Source organism: Rhinolophus ferrumequinum, chromosome 4 (assembly GCF_004115265.2).
Source record: "Rhinolophus ferrumequinum isolate MPI-CBG mRhiFer1 chromosome 4, mRhiFer1_v1.p, whole genome shotgun sequence".
Lineage (NCBI taxonomy): Eukaryota > Metazoa > Chordata > Mammalia > Chiroptera > Rhinolophidae > Rhinolophus > Rhinolophus ferrumequinum.
In genome coordinates, this window is record NC_046287.1 from 27,021,162 (window position 1) to 27,027,711 (window position 6,550).

General features: G+C 38.0%; 1 pseudogene; it reads left to right on the top strand.

Moving 5' to 3' along the window:
* The first annotated feature begins 3,478 nt into the window (after positions 1-3,478).
* On the top strand, positions 3,479-4,849 carry LOC117021630 (eukaryotic translation initiation factor 4B-like; annotated as a pseudogene).
* The last annotated feature ends 1,701 nt before the right edge of the window (positions 4,850-6,550 follow it).

Genomic DNA, 6,550 nt, shown 5'->3' on the forward strand with positions numbered 1-6,550 from the left:
GAAACAGTGTTTTCTAGTTACATTTCAGGCTTTAAACTTACATATTTTTGCATGTCACTTGCTGTTATTTTTTAAAATTTTATTTTTGTAAATAAAGTGCTCTGTGTCACTTTAATGAATGAATTCAGTGTCACAGACCTGCACGTGAGGCATTGATCTGCTTGTTGCTATTTCAGGCTAAATAAAGAGTTCCTCTTACATTTGTCAGAAACTTGTTCTCCCTTTCTGTTCTCTGGCAGCAGGAAAACATCCATCAAAGATAGCCAGAACTCCCAGGTCAAGCTTCCAAGTCATGTGTGCTCTTAAATTCCTTTCTACCTCCAAATCAGACCAGCTTCTCGGATCCCTTAATCATACATTCAAGTTCAGATGTATAATGATACTTAGGCTGTCCATAATGCCTTCACTGTGAATATGTTTAAGTTCTGGTGTTAGGAATATAGCTCAAAGCTGAAGAGGAGGTCAGATGAAAGTGGATAGAAAAGAGAACACAGGAAAGAGCCTCTCCCACGACTTGAGTTCACTTTTACAATATTTGTCACTCACTTGCTGTGTGCCAGGGACACAAAAGTAAGTGTGGTATTTTCATACCATAAAGTTCAGCTATGAAAATTAACATTTTTGTAATTGAAATGATAAACAGTCACATCAGGATTTCCCCCATTCTTTCTCCTTCCCCTTGGTTGGTGTCTGACCTTTAAGTGTGTTTACACTTTGGCAGAGTCATGGGCCTATAGTGGGCCCAGGGAAGCGCTTTATTCTCACTGGTTTCTATGCCAGTGTTCACCACAGTGCCTATTGTCTTGTCTGGTCTTTCTGCTTGGTTAGCCCTCCGTGCTGGCATCCACTTTCCATCTGATCAGTGCCTGGAAGGTCTTTGCAGCATAGCCTGGCCAGTGTCCAGCTTCAGCATCCACCCCTTCATCTTAAAAATGCAACCCCTTTGGGTCAACAGGCCTGTTCTGTCAGCAAAAGGTCACCTCTACCCTTAGGTCCTTAATCATATCTGCAAAGCCCCTTGTTCATATAAGGTAACATATTCATGGGTTCCAGGGATTAGGATGGGGACATTATTCAGCATATAACTTTATCACTTTAATTTAGTCACTTTAATATTTACCAACTAAAAACAGGAATATCCTCCCTCTATTTATTTAAAGGGAGTACATTAGATGATGCTAACTGAAAATATTAAAGTATTTTTCCTAAATTGTATTTATGATTGGGTGGTCATCACTAAAAGATGTAATATTAGGTTGGTGCAAAAGTAATTGCAGTTTTTGCAATTATTTTTAACTTTTAAAACCTCAATTATTTTTGCACCAACCTAACAGAATGGTACTTATATAATCTCAAGTAGACTTACTTTTCAGTGGGATAGTGGTGGTTCCAAAGACCTCCACATTGCCTGTTTTGCCAGTATGTAACTCATTTCTTATGGGAGGAGTCTCCAAAATGAAGTGCAAGTTGATCCATTGTGTTATAGGAAGAACATATTAAAATATTTATGTGTTTTATGTTTGAAAAGAAAAGTTGTAAGCTTTCCTCATATTTCATAAAAGGGTTGACACAGGTATGCCTGTCTTTATGGCTATGTTAGTCACATGTAACACAGAGACCATGAGGTATCCTGAGGGCTGAATGGAAGCGCCGCACTGTTGAGGAGTTGCCCATGGTGCCTTCATGTGGCATGTTGTGATGTGTTAGAATTTACTACAACATCACCTAGCAAGCAAGATTTTTTTTAAAAAAGCAGAAGATGAAGAGCATGGAGAATCTCTATAATTTTTTCAGTGATGTTTAAAGTTAAGTCAGATTTAATCCATCCTTGACATACTACATACAATGGAAAATGTTTACAAGAGTCTTTTGCAAATGGTAGAAAGGCAAATACCTTTGTTTTTCCTACTGAGGTGAAAATGGCTGTAGTAATATACTAAAAATAACATGGAAACCTACACAAGTGTATTCCTTTGTCAGCAAATATTGCTGGAAGAGACAGAGCAAACATCACTGAAGTCAAGAAGAAACAAGTATGAGAACAAATAGTACAGTGTGGGAGGTTTGCTACTTAGTATAGGTGTCTCCATCATATCTCAGCTTATGGTATTTGCTAAATTGTTTTAGTGATGAAATACAAGAACTATTTATGAGTCATCAAAAAAACATTTTAGAAGACATACAACAATAAATCACTTCTTTTTTAAAAAAAACAGGAATTTATTGTAAAACTACATGTTTACCTACAGCTAGCTATTTTGGAATAAAAGAGATTCCAGATTACAGTTACAGCAAGTCTCACATATTATCATTATTATTATACTATTTTTACTGCATTGTTTATTGCAAGTTTCAACTTCAAAGAAATTGTAGCCAGAAATTCGCAAATGTGGTTAATTTTATAAAAACAAGATCTTTTTTTCAGCTTAAAAATTGTAAGATATTTAAAGTATACCATGTGATGATTTGATATACCTATGCATTTTCTCCTTCCCCATGGTTGGTATCTGACCTTTAGGTGTGTTTACACATTGGTAGAGTCATGGGTCTATAGTGGGCCCAGGGAAGCGCTTTATTCTCACTGGTTTCTATGCCAGTGTTCACCGCAGCGCCTATTGTCTTGTCTGGTCTTTCTGCTTGGTTAGCCCTCCGAGCTGGCATCCACTTTCCATCTGATCAGTGCCTGGAAGGTCTTTGCAGCACAGCCTGGCCAGTGTTCAGCTTCAGCATCCACCCCTTCATCTTAAAAATGCAACCCCTTTGGGTCAACAGGCCTGTTCTGTCAGCAAAAGTTCCCCCCTTTGAGTCAATTAATACATCCATTACCTCACATATTTACCCATTTTTTTTTTTGGTGCAAATATTTATGTTCTATTCTCTTAACAAATTTTAGTTATACAATACAGTGTTATTAACTATAGTCTCCATTTTATTATACGTTAGGTCCTCAGACCTTATTCATCTTACAACTGAAAATATAGAACCTTTTACCAACCTCTCCCTATTTCCTCCACTCCCCAGCCCGTAGCAACCACTTATCTACTCTGTAAAAACGAGATCTTTACTAGAGTAGAAATAACTCTTTGCAATGAGATAGGGAATGATGATGAAAATCTTTTTTGGCTATCCTGATGGCAACAATGTTTGATGACTTTGTTTTTATTATTTTGTTAGGCGGTAGTTTAAGATTTTATGCATTTTTTTCCTTTGCAAAAAAAAGTGTTCCAAATTTGTTGACCTTTACTCTGATAAGTGACTGTCTGTAGTTTTCCTAGTAGATATTTTAAAATACAAAAACATAAACTTAATCTTGTAGAATAAATATAATAATTTAAAAATGAATAAGAAAGTAACTTCTTTTGAAAGAAACATATACTATAGAGAGAAGTTTTGAAAATTCATGAATAAAACGTTTACATTGTTATATGGTGTTACAAAAAAACTGTGTAAAGCCTTTGTGTTCTCCCTTTCTGCTAACATGGCGGCCTCAGCAAAAAAGAAGAAGAGGAAGACTATTTCCCTAACAGACTTTCTGTCCAAGGATGGAGGGACTGGTGGAATAAGGACCTATGTTCCCAAACCAGTTACCTGGGCTGATGCGACAGATAACCTGGAAGGAGATGTTTCAACTACTTGGCACAGTAATGATGACTCTATATATAGGGCACCTCCAACTGACTGTTCTGTCTTGCCCACTGCTGCACAGCTGCTCCGGAACCCCTTATTGACAGGAGCCATCTTCCCAAATCACCACCCTACACTGCTTTTCTAGGAAACCTGCCCTGTGATGTGACAGAAGACTCCTTTAAGGAATTCTTGAGAGGATTAAATATCAGTGCATTGCATTTGCCACGTGAACCCAGCAATCCAGAGAGGTTGAAAGGTTTCGATTATGCTGAGTTTGAAGACCTGGATTCCTTGTTCAATGCCCTGAGCTTCAGTGAAGAGTTTCTAGGTAACAGAATTCGAGTGGGCGTTGCTGATCAAACACAGGATAAAGACGGGTGCTCGTTCTTTTGGCTGAGATAGAAATTGGGATTTTAGCAAACCAGATACAGAGTGCAGGGCCCGTCCTGCCACAGACAGCTTTGATGACTACCCACCTAGAAGACATGATGACAGCTTTGGAGACAAGTATGGAGATAGTTATGCTTCAGACCAATACTGCGATGGGTATTGGGACAGTTATCGAGACGGTCCGTGCTGGGATATGGGTCAATATAGGGGCTGGATCACTATGATGACAGAGGCAGCAGAGACTACAATAGAGGATATGATACCAGGACAGGCAGTGGCAGAAGAGCATTTGGTAAAGGGTACCGTAGGGATGATGACTACAGAAGAGGAGGGAGACTCTATGAAGACAGGTATGACAGACATGATGATCAGTCCTGGAGCTCCAGAGATGTTTATAAGGCGTGATGATAGAGGTCCCTCCCAAAGACCCAATTTTGAATCTAAAGCCTCAGAGCACTTCTTTGGAAGGTGATTCCTCTGGTAGCAAGCACCTCCCAGTCTAGTCGAGCAGCCTCTATCTTTGGAGGGGCAAGGCCGATTGACACAGCTGCTAGAGAAGGAGAACTAGAAGAGCAGTTACAGAAGGAACAGGAAAAATTGCAAGATCATCTGGATGAGCCAAAACTAGAACAACTGCCTTGGGAAAGACACAAGCAGGCGAAGTCAAGAAACACAGGACCGTCAGTCCTAGGTTAGACCCTGTCCAGCCTTGCGGGGTTGTTGAATTAAGAATGCTGCAGCGGTGGGCATAATAAATCATTTACCCGGTGGACATAAAAGACATACCAAGTGAAGTAACTTTAACAATTGGTTTGGATGACTAGTAACCAGGAAGTGGATTTTAGAGAGAGAAATACCCAAGATTGAAAGGGTTTTCTTTAAAACCATTTGCTAGAGATGATGAAAAGGTAAGGTTTGCCCTCTTCATGTTTCCTTCCAAATATTAATAGTTGTAGCCAAAAAAAAGTATTTTTCTCACCCCCCCACCCTGTCCCCCATTAAAACAGAAACAGATTTATGTCCCCCTCCTCGATACATGTAAAATTTGTACAAAAATATATTCTATGAAAATGATTTATAATCTGTAGACTTAATACCTGAGAGATGTGAATCCCATCCTTTGGGTTGTGAGGTTCTTTGTTTTCTCGAAAGAAATCTGATTTTTAAAGTTAAAAAAAAAATCTGTATAAATATCTCACACATAACAATTCTCATTGGAAACCAGTCTGTTTAAAAATATTTTCAAATGATGTATTTTAGCAGAGTTTGAACCAATTTGTTTAAATATACACAAAAGAAAGAGTCAGTGACTAGTGGGGTGGAAATTTACTAGCTCATTTTGAACAAAACTTCTGTCTAAATGGTAGATAGCATTGAGCAATGAGTGCCATAACTTAGGAAAGCAGCCAAGGCCAAATTCTTTCTACCTGACCCTTTGTGACAGTCGTGCAAACCAAGGATGCCCTTATGCTAGTCCACAATGAAATCTTCCAATCTTTCTATCACCAACCAAGATATTTTGTAAAATTAGAGAATATTCAATCATATTGTACTCATAAAAATATCTAGAAAACTAAAAATTTTGAGGAATTTTTTTATACCAATAGTTTAAATACTGCTTTTTATATTTATATCTTCTCCCCTCCTATTTTTAGCTCATTTTAGTAATAGTATACACAACTTATAGAGCTTTGTATGATTTATACATATATATTAATATTGGGGGCTATGTGCATCTCTTTTAATTTCTTTTTTTAAACTGAAGTGCATTATTTTAAAAGGCGAGATTAAAAATGTTTTCGGCCCTAGCAATTGAAACCCAAAGAAGTGAAGTGAATTGATGAAGTTGTCTCAGGCCAGAACTGGAACTTAGGTCTTTTCCTGCTTGTGGTTTTCCTATCTTACGTCCTTTTAATGTATTTTTTTATTGCTTTAGGTGAAGGGGATTGCATTAAAATACATTTACTCTGTTAGAGAATTGGAGTGAAAGCAGTGGGTCTCACTCTGTTGTTTGGTTATAATACACCTGGGTAGAAACTTGAACTTTCAGAGACACAAATCTCCATGTGAAAAAAATGTTGATCAGATAAAACACTTGCTCTGGCTCTGAATTTTGCTTTTCCCATACAGAGCTGTGTTTGTTCTCCAGCGCTTGATGGTTGGGTCCAAGTTTTCTAATTATTTTGTATCACCGTCATGGCAATTTGCATTCAGAATGAGGGGCAGTTTGGTTTAGTGTTTAAGACAACAGTTTTGAAAGTCTCACAGTCTGTGGATCGCTGGTTACTAGATGTGCAACCGTGACCAACTTGCTCTCCCTCTCACTTTTCTTACGCGTAAAACACAAGTAACACAGGGATTACTAATAGCCTATATCTCATGAGCTTCTTGTGACCAAGAACAGTCAATTCACGTAAAGCTCTTAGAAAAGTGGCTGGCAAGCACTCGTAGAAACAAACGATGCATGTTAACTCTTCACTGAATAGCGAATGCGGAGTTTTGAAAGAAAGAATCAATAAGCTATCTTCTAAAA